This window comes from Aythya ferina (assembly GCF_964211825.1).
Source record: "Aythya ferina genome assembly, chromosome: 9".
Lineage (NCBI taxonomy): Eukaryota > Metazoa > Chordata > Aves > Anseriformes > Anatidae > Aythya > Aythya ferina.
In genome coordinates this window covers 28,120,176-28,133,890 of record NC_140305.1, presented here as the reverse complement: position 1 = coordinate 28,133,890, position 13,715 = coordinate 28,120,176, and the positions used below count along the sequence as shown (strand labels likewise).

At 42.0% G+C, this 13,715-nt stretch overlaps 1 long non-coding RNA gene across 9 annotated transcripts in view; it reads left to right on the top strand.

The window, feature by feature from the left end:
• The window catches only part of LOC311441389, a 66,265-nt gene that overhangs the window by 13,758 nt on the left and 38,792 nt on the right, over positions 1-13,715 (top strand). Inside the window, exons 1-3 of one of the 9 annotated variants that reach the window (XR_014695918.1) lie at positions 382-454; positions 1,482-1,665; positions 2,224-2,497. The exons of 6 other annotated variants lie outside the window; for them this stretch is intronic. This is a non-coding gene — a long non-coding RNA (uncharacterized lncRNA). Of the gene's footprint in view, positions 1-381; positions 455-1,481; positions 1,666-2,223; positions 2,498-11,266; positions 11,440-13,715 lie in introns of those variants that run through there. 2 more of the 9 variants (XR_014695917.1, XR_014695919.1) reach the window with 2 other exon arrangements.

Sequence of the window (13,715 nt, the reverse complement as noted above, 5' to 3'; positions counted from 1 at the left end):
AATGATCCCAGATTCAACAGAACTAGGTCCACAGTAACTGTGGCAACCCAAACCAGAGAAAGTTAAGCATAAGCTTATGACTGAAAGCTTAGGTCCCCTCTCTTTGAGTATTAATGTCTGTTGTTGTTTGTTTTGTGTTTTTTTTTTTTTTTCCCTAGATAAGCTATGTTAATTGGCTGATGAAAAAAGACTAAACAACTATTCATTGATTATGACAATGATTTAATGTTTGTATTTTACTAAGGTTTAAACTCAGTAACAGACAAAAAACAGAAGTTGGTAACTGAAATGATGACACCAATAACAAACACTGTCATTAAAGCATTGAATATTTTTTGTTGCTTCACTACAAAATCTGTCCTTGAATTTTGATTTTCTTATAGGCCTATCTTTTCAGAGATTGCTTTGACAGTAGGAATGGATGAATAGGGTGCAACTGGGAGTCCTCAGCAAGGTATGCAGTTGTTTGCACATCAAGGAGCAGAGAGATTGTGTTTAAAGCTGATAAAGCAAGAACATTAAAGGGATAAATATAGAGATGCAGCCTTGTCTGAGTTAGGCAGCTAGTAAGCAGGAATGCTGGAGCTTAAGTTTCTGAGGTGGCTGGACCCTTTTGGAAAGCTGCTGTGAGAAAGAGCACTTGCCAGAGCAGGAATTGAATGTAAAAGCAATCGTAGTCCTCTAGCCTTTGCGTGTTCTGTAGCAGCTGATTTATCTCTGTGTCTTTGCACATCACATTGTTAATTTCCAGAATAGCTGGCATGAAACAGTCTGCCTGAAATATGGAAAGCCCTGTCTTGTGTATAACTCCCAATCTGACCATTTATACCAAGCCAGTTATGAAGAGCTGGAAAAAGTCACATCATCAAAGCTTTCTCAGTTTAATAGAAGAGTGCAGCTGCTTTTAATGGTTTCCTGGTCAAAGTAGGTGTGTTCAGCCAGCATACAGCATGGTGAGACTGTAGTAGGTATCTCAGCAGATCTCATACCGTTTTGTTCTTTTTTTTTTTCTTTTTTTTTTTTTTTTTTGAGATTTCTTGAGTTGGCTCCTCAAGGCTTTTCTGGTGCCACTTGCTGTTATGTGACATGACTGCCTTTGCCTTCTCTACATAGTGCATAGTACTAGTTTTGGGGCAAAGACACAGGAGGGTGGCAGACTTTTTATCCTTCAAAGCCACTTTGTAAAAATGGCTAGAGATTATTGATTTACTTTTGCCTTTTTTTTTTTTTTCTTTTTGGTGGTATCAAAATAAACCCATTTAAATAATTATAACATCTTCTCCATATTTCTGTTAGATTTTTTTTTCCCCACAGACCACAAGGCAAATTTATCTCCCTGCTATTGCAATTTATTCCAAATACAATAGAGCATCTGAGCCTTGTGTTGAGCCTGATGCTGCACAGGTGTGTTTCCATCTAGAACAAGTGTATGTTGCTATGATTACCTTATCTTGACTGTTGGTTTTGTTTCTTGTTGAAAGTAAAAAATAGGAATTCAAGGAGGACAATTATACAGCTTTACACTAAAGTGGCTTCTTCTAAAGGAGCAGAAGGTTGTGTTGGGCAAGCATAATTCAGGATGCTGACATAATTCAGTACTGGCACCTAGCACTATGCAGGCCCTTGCTACACAGAAGATCCTTTGTCCTTCCATGTGTTAATGAGGTATTCCTTTCCACTTTCAGCTCTGATAATGGCAAATATAACACTTGCTATAGAATATGACCTAGCTGAGGAAGCAGTTGTTTTATTTGTTTCTTGAAGGCTAATGTGGTGCTACTGCTAAATCTTTACAGCTCTGTCATGGTAATGCCAAAAAAAAAAAAAAAAAAAAAAGCGAACCAACCATAAAACTTGCTTTTTCTGGTCAGCCCCTGACAAATATGTAGGACTCTGTTCAGTTCTTTCTATTGAATAATTTCAGTGTAAGGTCCTTGTAAAACATGGTATAAAAAGGATTCAGTCCAAACCTTTTGCCTGTTAGTAAAGAACCAGTTCTAGGCTTTAGATCTTCCTTTCTTATTTAATACATTTAAGTTCCTTTTGCAAGCTCTGTCCAAAGAACATTCGGTTAATTACTCAAGGCATCTTGTTACTTGGAGCCACTGCTTGTAAGGGAAGTGAAACTGCTGCTTTTGAAAAAGAGCAGGCAGTTCTTTGTGATGTTTTTTGTTTCCCCTTTTAAGGCCCAGCTGAGCACTGCTTGTTCCTTTCTCATTGCAGGGAAACCCTTGCTGTGTCTGATTCTCTCAGGGCTCTGGTGTGAGGAGCAATAACTGAAGTCAGGTGTGCCTGGCAGCAGAGCAGCATTAGAGAAGTGCCTCAGCTGCTGCCCCGCTGCATCCTTGCTAAGGGGAGCTGGGCTGGATTCTGGCATTAATATGTGGCCAGGCTTTTCCACACAGGAGCAGAGCTGGACGTGGCTGAGGAGGGGGTGCCTGCTCCCATGGGATGTTGTGCACTTGTCTCTTGCAAAGTGGGTCACTGATGTTCTCAGGTAAGTGCTGCAAACCGGTGTTGTTTCAGATCTGCTTTTCAGCATAGCTGCAAGCTGATAATGGACAGCATTCTGCTTTTGGCAGAGCCTGGCTGCTCCTGAAAGGGTTGGTGTGTAGCTTCCTTGTATCCCCTTCGTTCCAGCCTATGTGAACAGTAGCTGAAGTCATGGCTTTGCTGAAGGGTCCTCGCTGAGGGGACTCCTATGCCCGTTCCTTGGAAGTGCTCAGAAGGGGTGTGCTGGGGGAAAACATAGGTAGAAAGGACTGAGTGCAGAGATGTTGTGGGCAGACTACGGGGTTTCTGCCCTTCTCTTAGCCCTGTTGCTGCTCTCCAGCTACACACCAGGAACTTCTGTGCCACAAAGTTCTGTAACATCTCTGCAGCCTCCATTACCACCTGGCAATGGACATGGAGAGCTTGCCTACAGCCTAAGGGTGCTAGTCTCCCCATTGCTCTCCAGCCCCCTTCTGCCCCATGCTGGACACAGCAAGGTGCTCACATCCCAATGCTGCCATGGCCCAGAGACATATGCACACGAGCAGCCAACCTGCCAGGCTTACAGCCCTGAGCTGGTGAGACAGGAGCTGCATTTCCTCGTGTGCTGCTTGAGCGTTCACAGCAGAGGCTTGCTGCTGATGCCCTGGAGTGCCTCAGGGCTGCAGCACTATAGTTGGCCCCAAGCAAGCTGGCAGAGCTGAGGCAGTTTTGTGAAGGGAGTGGAGCTGGGCTTGGTTTTAGGAGGAGGTGTGAATTGGGGGCTGGCACAGAGGACTGGCTGTCTGGACTGCTGCTTTCTATTCCCAGCCTGCAGAAGAGTGGGGGAAGTAACTGGAGGAATTTCGGAGCCTGTCCTTTGCATAGGTGCTGCACTGTGCTCTAGGAGTGGAATGGGGTCCTGTGTGTTGCAGTGCCCTGGTGCCGGCAGCTGCAAACCTTGTTCCTCTCAGGCTCGTTGGAATGACCTCTTGGCTGTGCGTGTCTCTGCGTGTGTCTGGCCCTCTGCTTGTTGCAAATGTACAGGCAGAGCCACAGCATGTGTGGCCACAGTCCAATATTGTCAGAGGTTGTGCCCTCAGAATACAACAGCTCTCTTTAAGATAAGAAACAGAGAAACATACAATCACAGAAACGGTTGCTTCTCTGTAAATAGCAAGTCGAGTGACCTAGTTCAGCTGCAGCAACAGCTCCTCGGAGGCTTCCCACAGCGGGCACCACAGCGGGCTGTGCTGAAGCTGATTCATCACATCCAGTGTGGCAGAGATTGGAGTTTGCAGGCCCTAAGGATTTCATTGTTTCTTTATTAATCTTAAATTGATTAAAATGAATTTTTAAAATACCAGGAGAGACTCGCCTAAGAAATGGTTATAGAAAAAAAAAGGGAATTAAGTCGGTCTGTGGGAGTTAACTGTGTGCTTAACAATCTCTGGCTCACACAGCTGCAAGCAGCTGTTGTGACTTGGAGGAATCAGGTGTCAGCTACTCTGTGCTGCCAGATTAGCAAAAATTAGATTAATCCATTGGTATTAGAAAGAAGTGAGAATTATAAACTTCCTTTAATCATACCCAGGGAAAACCTACTGGTATCCTCAACCATGACAGGATAGTATTACAGGCTTCTGCTCTCTGCTGCAAGGTTTTATCCAAAGGTATCCTATCTCCGAGGGAATTGCAACCCTGCTGGAGCCAAACATGCATCCTGTTTTCTCCCAGTATCACCCAGTGCCTGAAGAATGCCATATGGTCTAAAGGCCCCCTGGGTCCTCTGTAGGATTTCTGTGTAGCAGAGCAGGATGTCAGGTCCTTTGCTCAACCTCCATCTAAGGCTGCAACAATGAGTGTAGGCAGTAACAGATGAGTAGGGGATCCCCTTACAAATGATCTTTTCTCCTGGGCCTTTTTCATGTCATTTTCCTGTCAATCTCCTGGGTCATTTTCAATAAGTTGCATAAAAGCATCTTTGGTCTACTTTAAAAATCACACATAGTTTCTATTCACCTCCTTGAGCATCAGCTGGGATGGATCTTAGAAGCCCACCTCTTTCCCTTGTCCTCTGTTATTAGATAGGATGGATTCTTCCTCAGGCATTACTGTTCCACAGTCAGCAACAGGGCTTCCTGATGGGTGGGTCACCACCTCTGCAAGACACTCTCTTGAGCTTCACCTCTGAGACCTGTGAAAGGTGGCTAAGGACCAGTTTATTTTGCATGGCATACAAACTGATGTTTTATCAAAACCTATGCATAAGCTGGTCTTGGATATGTTTTAATATTTTTTGTGTGTGACTGAAGTGCTTTCCAAATTAATAAATGATACTTACGAATCCTTCCTCTGTTTAAGCAGACTCAGATTTAATGTTTTACTCAAATTATGAAGTATAGTAAGAAGAATAGAGTTACAAAATGTTCTTGCTTCATTCATTTTGTAAATTGCTGTTTTAATTGTAATTATTCATAACAAACTGTAATGTACTAGTTTATTTACAGTAGCATATTTCAGTACAGTAATCAAATGAGTGACATGAACCTTACTGCAGCACTTGATGTTTTCTCTTTCCTGAGTAATATACATATTAATTATGTGCATATTAGAATAGCTTTAAAACATATATAGACTCAGCTGGAGCTTATTTGTTCTTTGTGTAGTAAAAAATAGAGTAATCTAAGGACTGATTCTAAAGAAGTTCATGAAATCAGTGTGACTTCCATGGATGGAAGGTTCTGGCAACATGAAATTATTTCTGTAGGCTCAGGACATAACCAGTAGACATTAAAACTCCATTTCAACGTTTTAAAGCTAATGTTCTTGTGCAAGGTTATCTTATTCCTATTTCCGTCTAGTTAAAAGACACTTAACAAGACTGCCTTCTCTGTCCCACGTCAGTTGCTGTGAACTGTTTAAGTTCTGCTGCTGTTAATGACCAGCACAGGTTTAAAGGCCTAAGAAATGTTGGCCCTGTGGACCTGAAATATGACTTTGACCAAACAAAATGTTGTCAGATTTTCAAGGCAAACAGAGGTGGAAATAGATAAAATATTTTTTTTCACATTTTTAAAGTGTTATCACTCAGCTGTGCTATTTGTAGCAGTAGTAGACATAACAGTTGTAGAAAGAAATGTGACAGATCTATTCAGTTGGCAATACTGAGTTTCTCTTTACTGTTACCACATCTTGCCAACAATTCTCATCCTGTGGTGAAAGTTGTATCTCATTACCTAGCAAGAAAACCGTCTGTCTTCATTATGCATTTCCGCTTTTTCATGAGCTGGAGATAAGACATGCCCAGCTATGCCAGGAATTAAAATAACCTCCCATGTCCATTCTTGTTTGGTGAAAATGCTGCCCCCTATTCTGAGAACAAAACTTTATATTCTCTGTAGAGTCACAGATTCTGCTACTTACTGGTAATAGCTGTTAATCATAACAAAAAAAAGAAGCACAAGGACATTGTTCCTATCAAATGCCTTACCTTACTCCCTATTTTGCTTCTTTTAGCTCCAGGCTAATGATACTGCTTCTGAAACAAGAATGATTCACTCCCTTCCAGCTATACCAGCAGTCTGCTTCCTAGGGTTTGTTTTTTCAGCAGCTTGTTCACCCTCTCTCTTACAATGGCTTGCTCTTAAAAATGTATAATCAATGCTTTCTTGCAATCCTTGCAAGGTCTCATGAAAGCAATGCCTGTATGGAAGAATAGAACCCAAGGGGCTTTGCCCATCAAAATTGAGCATATTTGAATAGTTCAGATCGAGTAATGGAGCAATGCTCATTCTCCCAGCGAGTTTTCTGGAGGAAGTGAAGTTGCCCTGCTGGGAGACTGATGCTGTGCGGTGTGTGCCAGTGGGTGATGTGCTGGCTGAGCGCTCCTGTGCACTGTGGTGTAGGCGGGTGGCGGGGCCGTCAGCTGTGGGGCTGGGAAGCACCTCATTCTGGTTGTGGTCAGCCTTCATTCAGTTTGTGCAGCACCAGCCAGGTGCCTTCTGACCACAGGGAAGGTCACAGATGTACAGCGGTAAATAAGGGGAGCAATTTGCTGAGAATATAGTCTACTTTTGAGAGGCTAAGGCGTAAAGCTGTGCCATGAAACCACACCTGACCTTTACGTAAGTGTTCCTTTGGAAGGGCTGTGCAATACATACTCGCAGGTTGTTACGAACTTTCAGCTTCCCTCTTCAATGGGTTGATACCACAGACCAGTTTTCTGGAAAGCATTACTCTTGAAAAGCACATTCTTATGCTTTTAGAAACAAAAAATATTCACAAATTATTGCCACACAACACTGTGGGCCAAATTTTACCCAGGGCAGTAATTCCGTGAGGACTCAGGTATTGATTGTTTGTGAAGTTTGCATGGGGAAGGGCCATTCCCCACACCAGGCAGCTCAGCTACAAAGAGGAATAGGGATGTAGTGCAGGAAGCCCCAGGCACAAGTACAGGGACATAGTCATTTTCAGAAAGGAGGAAATTTCATTACTTGCCAAAACATTATGTTCACATTTTTATTTTGAGCTGCTCTGCAGGGCGTGGGGGAGAGGGGAGAAGATGGAAGGAGCAGCAGGATCTGCATTCTCTATTTCTCTCCTCTAAGGGCAGAGCATCTGAGCTGAGGTGGCCACAGCACCAGGGAGCATGTAGCACCAAGCTGCAGCCGCCTCTTAGGCTGCTCTGTGGGGTGGTGGCAGCCTCAGCCTGTCCCCACCTTGTCTGTGCCAGTTGGCTTGAAAGTCATGCCTCTGCACCTCTTAATGGCAGTGTTCAACCGTCGTGGCTGTGAAATGGTTTCAGACAAGGACCAGGGAACATTTTGGATGTGGTGACCATGGCTGGCACCTTGCATCTGCTCACAGGCCATCAGCCACGCCAGGACCACATCATGGCGAGGTTGAGCCTTAGCAGGCATGTTTGCCATCTCTGAGGCACTTGCTTCCCTGTTGTTGCAGGCACTCCTGCTTTGGAAAATAAGGCTCTCAGAAGAACTATCTGTTTTCTTTCAATGACATTTTATCACATGCTGACGTTTTTAATTGCATGTGTTTACAGACTTCACCAAGCTGCATAAGGCAATGTGGTTAATGAGGGGGGAGAAAAAAAGTGCATTGTCTGATGCCTATGGAGGCGTTTTCCTGCTGGGAGCAGAGTCCTGCTGGGAGGCCTGGGTCTGTGGCCCACCTCACTGGCTGAGGCTCCATAGCACTGCTTGCTCCAGGGCTCCCATGGCAGCACAATCAAATGGAGCACATGTGCCAAGTCCCCAGCAGCTTCAGCTGGACAGTATCCCCACTTGACTGACAGGGAAACTGAGATAGAAAAGCAAAGCTCATCATTAATTACACATTGGAACACTTTGAACACATCCAGTGCCACACTAATTTTGAGAATTCTTCATTGTTAACTAAATGTAATATAATTCATGCACACAGTGATGCATAAGAAAGATTAGGACAATGTGAGATGAGCCAGGGGACCTAATACATTTTCATCAGCTCTGCAGTCTGCATGATCCTGGTCTCATGGAAGTTCTGCTCTGGTGTGGCTGCACTAACTTGTGACAGTTACACCTAATTCACAGCCATGTTGGTGAGACTGGTGTTGCTAAGCCAGGCCACTCATTCCCTTTCTAGAAGGGTGACTGTATTTGTTCCTTCACAGCTGACGACTGGAAAACTCTGTAGGCAAAATCAGCTTTCTGTGCTCAAATTGCACTCAAGTGGGAGCATTTCTTGTAGCTGGAGCAGGAAAAGCAAGGTTTGGTGAAATCAAAAATGCAGCTGCTTCAAACAGTGCAAATCTAGAACCTCCACTTGTCATAATGTGCAATGCAGTAAGATGTGACAAATGATGAACTGTTGCTGAAGTGGTACATATTCAGACTGGTTCACAAGCAGCTGGTGCAAATTGTTTTCTTATTAATACCTCTATTTTACAGCCATCCATCCAGGTAAACGAAACTCTGAATTGTCCAATCTGTTTCTTCATTACTAATGTTTTAATTCTTTTAAAATTGCTAGCATCAAAATGCTGGTGGTCTGTAGTTGCTCATCCTTGGTTGTATATCACAGCCATTCAATATTGCATCAGTAAAAATGATCCATGCCCGAAAAGCTGGCCACCAAGGCTCTGCCTGCAGTCCTCACTCCACAGTACAGAGCCAGTGCTACTAATAGAACCTCAGGGACTCTGGGCTTGTGCAAGAGACCTAGGGAGACAGTCAGCACTAACTGTGTGAATGGAATAGTAATTTATCACAGTATTGTCCTCTGTGCCCTTGTATTAAGGGAAAAGGCATAACGTCTATGCAAATCATTCAACACAAACTTAGGCAGGACTTTGTTAATCTGTATTGGGAGATGCAGAATAGTTTGGTGGCAGTTGGTTTCCCATATTTCTGTAAAGAGCATGTATGTATTTGTGTGATCCATATGTAAATACAGCAGAAAGACAGAAAATAATTGAAAGAATAAATCAGGAGGCAATGCTCTTGTGTTGTTTTTTTTTTTTTTATTTTTATTTTTTAAACTTCTAATTTGCTAGCTAGGGATTTGTTAAGAAAGAAACCTAGGCAATGAGGAAAGTAAGGAAATCTCATCAGGAACAACACCCACCTACTGGCGGATACCAAATACCTGTATGCACCTGAATTCAACTGATGGAAAAAAAATAAATTAATTAAAATGCACTATAGAATGAAACAGGGCCAGCTGGAGGAATTCGTTTAAGAGAAAGGAAAAGCCTGGGGAGAAATACTGAGCTGTGAAGTACTTTGCCTGGCTCTAAGTAGTGGTTTTGGAAGGAGGCAAGGGTAATCTCTCATTTTGGTTATTTGGCCTAGTGTACTCTTCCCATTTACATTTTTTCATCTTGCATCCAAAGTGTTGGAGATTTTTATATACATTTATTTTATTTTTTAGTAACTATTTGCTATTAAAGTTGCCAGAAACACTGTGCTTCTGTCTCTGAGCACACAGAAGCAATAGAAGACACAGGAAAACTTATCAGGGTTATTCTGAGCTAAATGACTTACAGCTCTGTCAGTATTTGATTTGATAAAAGCTTTTGTTGTGAGCAATTGTGCCATATGCTTTGGGTTGCTGCCAGAGTGCTATAGAGAGTGGGGAGGTGAGCACTTGACTCCCTGAAGCATCTCCCTCCGGCTCTTGGTGGGCTGAGAGCTGTTTTCCCCCTGGTGTGTGGGAAAGGTGTGGACTTGGAGAAACTGGCTGCATAGATTCCAATGAACAGGGAGTGCTGAAAGAGCTAAAGGTGGCTGTGGAGGTTTTCAGAGCAAGTTGTTGCTGACAACAGGCACGCAGGGGCACGAGGCAGCATGTTGTGTGGTGCAGTTGTTCCCTTGTCTCATCCCTTCCTCACATCATCGTCCTGTGTCTGCGGCTTGCACCCATGTATGCGTAGTGCTGGGGCTGTTTGACCCCCCTGAAATGCAGGGATTGAGGCCCAAAGTGTTGTCTCTGCCCCATACAGATGATTTGCTTGGTCAGATCTTGCTTTCCTCCAGTAGTTGTGGTGGGAAATGAATGCTTCTATACCTTTGTGAAATAATCAAACCTACAAGGTGTTTTACAGACTCATAAAGTTTCTAGATCTCTTGTATTTCCCTTACCAGGCATTAACAACAAAGTTTCTTTAAGTCGAGTTAAAATACATTCAGTACTTACTTTGCAGTCTTAATCTTGTCATACCTCTAATTTTAACACAGGCTGAGTCATTTTCATCCTACTGCTTTAAAAATCAGGCTTTTCGGGCTATGGAGCATGGTCTTGTTCTTGCATGCTTGGGAAGCTGAACAATTTATTTCTCTCTTAGTCAGATCTGTCCTGCCAAACTGCTATCACTTAGTGCTCTTAGATATAAAAATAACATATAGACAGGATTTGCAGAGTTAGCTTTATTATGGGAAGCAAGAAATTAAAAATAAAGGATGCTAGGTTACATTTTGCAGATTCTTTATTTTTTATAAATCAAAGTGGAAGTATTAGTCCCAATGAGATATTTAAGCTTGTTTTGACACAATTGCTTGGGGAGGAATTTGCATCGTGTATGCAGTACAGTAGTTAAGCAATATTTGCTTTCTCTGTTTTGTTTATCAGTGACCTACTGGTTCATTTCCTGCCCACTTGTTGAAGCCTACTCTGATGTTACAGTTGTTAAAGTACTATATTGTTACCCACTTCTGTTCTTCAAAATAGTTGATACATTTTTGCAGAAACTCCTCAAAGACTTCCGTTTGAAACAGACTCTTGGCATGGAAAATATAGGTGGAGCAGTTGTTGTCTGACAGCGTGATAAACTGCTGGAAACAATCATGATGTGAAACCTCGACAGTAGGTAGTATTGTTCTAAATGCTGTATCAGCAAGTATGTATCCATGCACATACAGGGGGAGATAACAGAAAATACAAGGGGAATGCCACAGTATATGTGTGACTGTAGCACAGAATGTTGCACTTTTAGTTCCTCAGTTTAGGAACACAGCAAATTTAGAAAAATACTGAAAATGGGACAAATCCATGATCACAGGGTTGAACAAGCTTGATCCATTGGTATACAAAATCTGTTTGTGAATCTGGGCTGATGTTATTTTGCATTCACAGGTTGGTTTCTTAATATAAATTTGAAATGTAAAGCAGTGATTGTTATTTATTTATTTTTGCTTTGAATTCACTTGAATCTGCACCTTAGCAACAACATGGGTTGTAACATGATGTATTCCCTTCAGTTATATTAACCTATATAGGGTTATTTCACCACCCTGTAGATTTGAAGACACAAGTGCTACTACTCCAGCTAAAGTGGATGCTGCTCTGGATCGTCACTGGTGTTTTGTTGGCGGGGGAATTAGGTGGGAAATAGTGAAATGTGGCCTGGGGTGCAGCTGTGAGACTACAATGATCCTCTGAGGCAGGCACAAGTTTCACCTGCAAATGGTAAGCATATGTTCTGGCCTATAACATGAAATGAAACTTGATGAGGATTTCCTTTATTTCTACTATCAAACAGGCATTACAGGTCTCTGACTTTCAAGCATGCATTGGTTTGCAAGACCACATAGCTTCTAGTTCACTCAGCTGGTCTTGGTTAGGACTATGGGATAGTCCTTGCGTATGAAGACAGGCTACTAATTATTAGTCACATTAATGGAAACAACATATCTTTCAAATGGAGGAAGAGTTTAGTTAGCTTTATCTGCTTATCTTCTACCTCTGAGTGGTTTCAAATCTAATTTACTAGTCTGATAGATGAAGGGAAAGTATCTCACAGTGGCAGAGAAATCCAATATATTCCTCAATATTTGTTTGTTATTTTTTTTTGTTTTGTACATCTGACACTATTCATGATCTGCTAACAAGCTGGTTTGGCTGAAAAAAATGCTAATATGTATAATTCTGTATTTCACATATATATGATGGCATGTAAGCAACAACAAGAATGGTGATAGCAGACACTTTGTTGTTTCATATAGGAAGCTATACCAGGGTTAAAGTTTGTAGTGTACAGGGAAATTTTATTATGTCTCTCTGGGTCTTATTATGTACTCTCTGTTGCCTGGGACCTTAGCAGAAATGGAATGCAGGCTTCAGATGTTCACAACAGAAAGTATGGTACCTTGCATTTATTACAGATAAGATCAAATTCCCCCTTGCTTTTAGGTGGAATAGGCTTTACTGCACTGCATTTTTGCCACAAAGTTTTTCAAAAGCCCATCACTGCTGAAATGTTCCCATTGTGCTGCACTGACCCAGTTGGAGTCTTTGCTCCCACTAGGACTTGTGAGCACTTTGTATGCCTGTGTGGATGCTCTTTGACCACCTCAAGCCCAGTCCAAGCTGTAAGGAAGTAATTCCTCTGACTTTCCATGAGCTTTTAGTCAGCTGTTTGTCCTGATGTTCAACATGCAATTAAGATCGACAGATTGATGATCTTTGGTGGTTATTTGTGTTACTGTAGACTGCAGGATCTCTAGTGAAAGACCAGAGCTGTAGTACCAGACACTGGGCAAATGAAAAGCAGGAGGCAGGAGACAAATGCAAGCAGGTGTGGGAGAGGATGTTTGTGTACCATCTGTTTGCTTGCTGACTGAGAACTAGGCTGGTATAATCTGTTTCCCTGTGCAATAGCCATCATCTGGCCTTTCAGTCATTTCTAAGCACATGTCAACCACTGAAACAGGCTGTCTCATTGCCAGCCCCCTAAACACTGCCACCTACAAAAGCTAGTTTTCTATTTGTAGCCACAGGTTCATTTGGTGCTTTTTAAAAACCTTGCACAAATGAATCTCCAACCAACTAGGCAGAGGCAAGATTGCATGCTAAATTAATTCCTTCCCCTAGTGAAAGTGGCCCTATAGTATTCCATGGTGAGCATGGAGTATTCCAGTTTTCTTAGCAGAATAAGAGGTAGCAGACAATATAGCTATGTTGAATAATGTCACTTGTCAGATGTCTCCTAAAGGACAAGGTGAGTCTAAGTGTTTGTAATATACTGGAGAGGAAACACTAGTCTGAATTTCTTAGTGGTTTCACTACAACAATAAAAATGTTTTCTGAAATACCACTTCAAATATGAAAGGTCTACTTGTTAAGACGAATAGAGACTAAAATAAAGGAATACTTTAGAAACAAAACTAAGCAAATGATGGTGGGTCCTGTGAATGGTTTGTCAGAGCTGAGCTTCAAGTATGTGGTTCCTTTGCAGAACTGACTTCTAGATAACTGATTATTTATTTTGCTAGTGTATTTTAGTTCCAAATAGTTCATTGGTTGCAATATAACTGATTAAAATGCAAGAATTAGCTGGAGTGAAGCTACTGTTTGGCTAGATGATGATTTTCTATTCTCAGGCTGTGTTTGGGATATCTTTAGGATATTTGATTTTTGCTTAAATGTACAGTATGCACATCTATACCGACAAGTTAAATTCATCAGTCTTGATCCAATTTCTTTTCTCACCTGTCTCTTCCATTGACCTCTAAGATTGCAAAACCTGTCTATAGGAAAAAAAGATCTTTCTCAAGGTGTGGCAGGAAAAAAAAAGTGACATTTTCTGCTGTCTAGGATCAGTGTGCTTTGTGTGCTGCAAGACTCAAAGCAGCTAGTTTGCTGACAGGAATGAGGTCACAGAGGCTTTCCCCTCCCCACTTACCCAGTTTAATGGAGATTTTTCTTTTCTGTCATTCTAAGGAGCACTGTCATCTTGGCTTGTA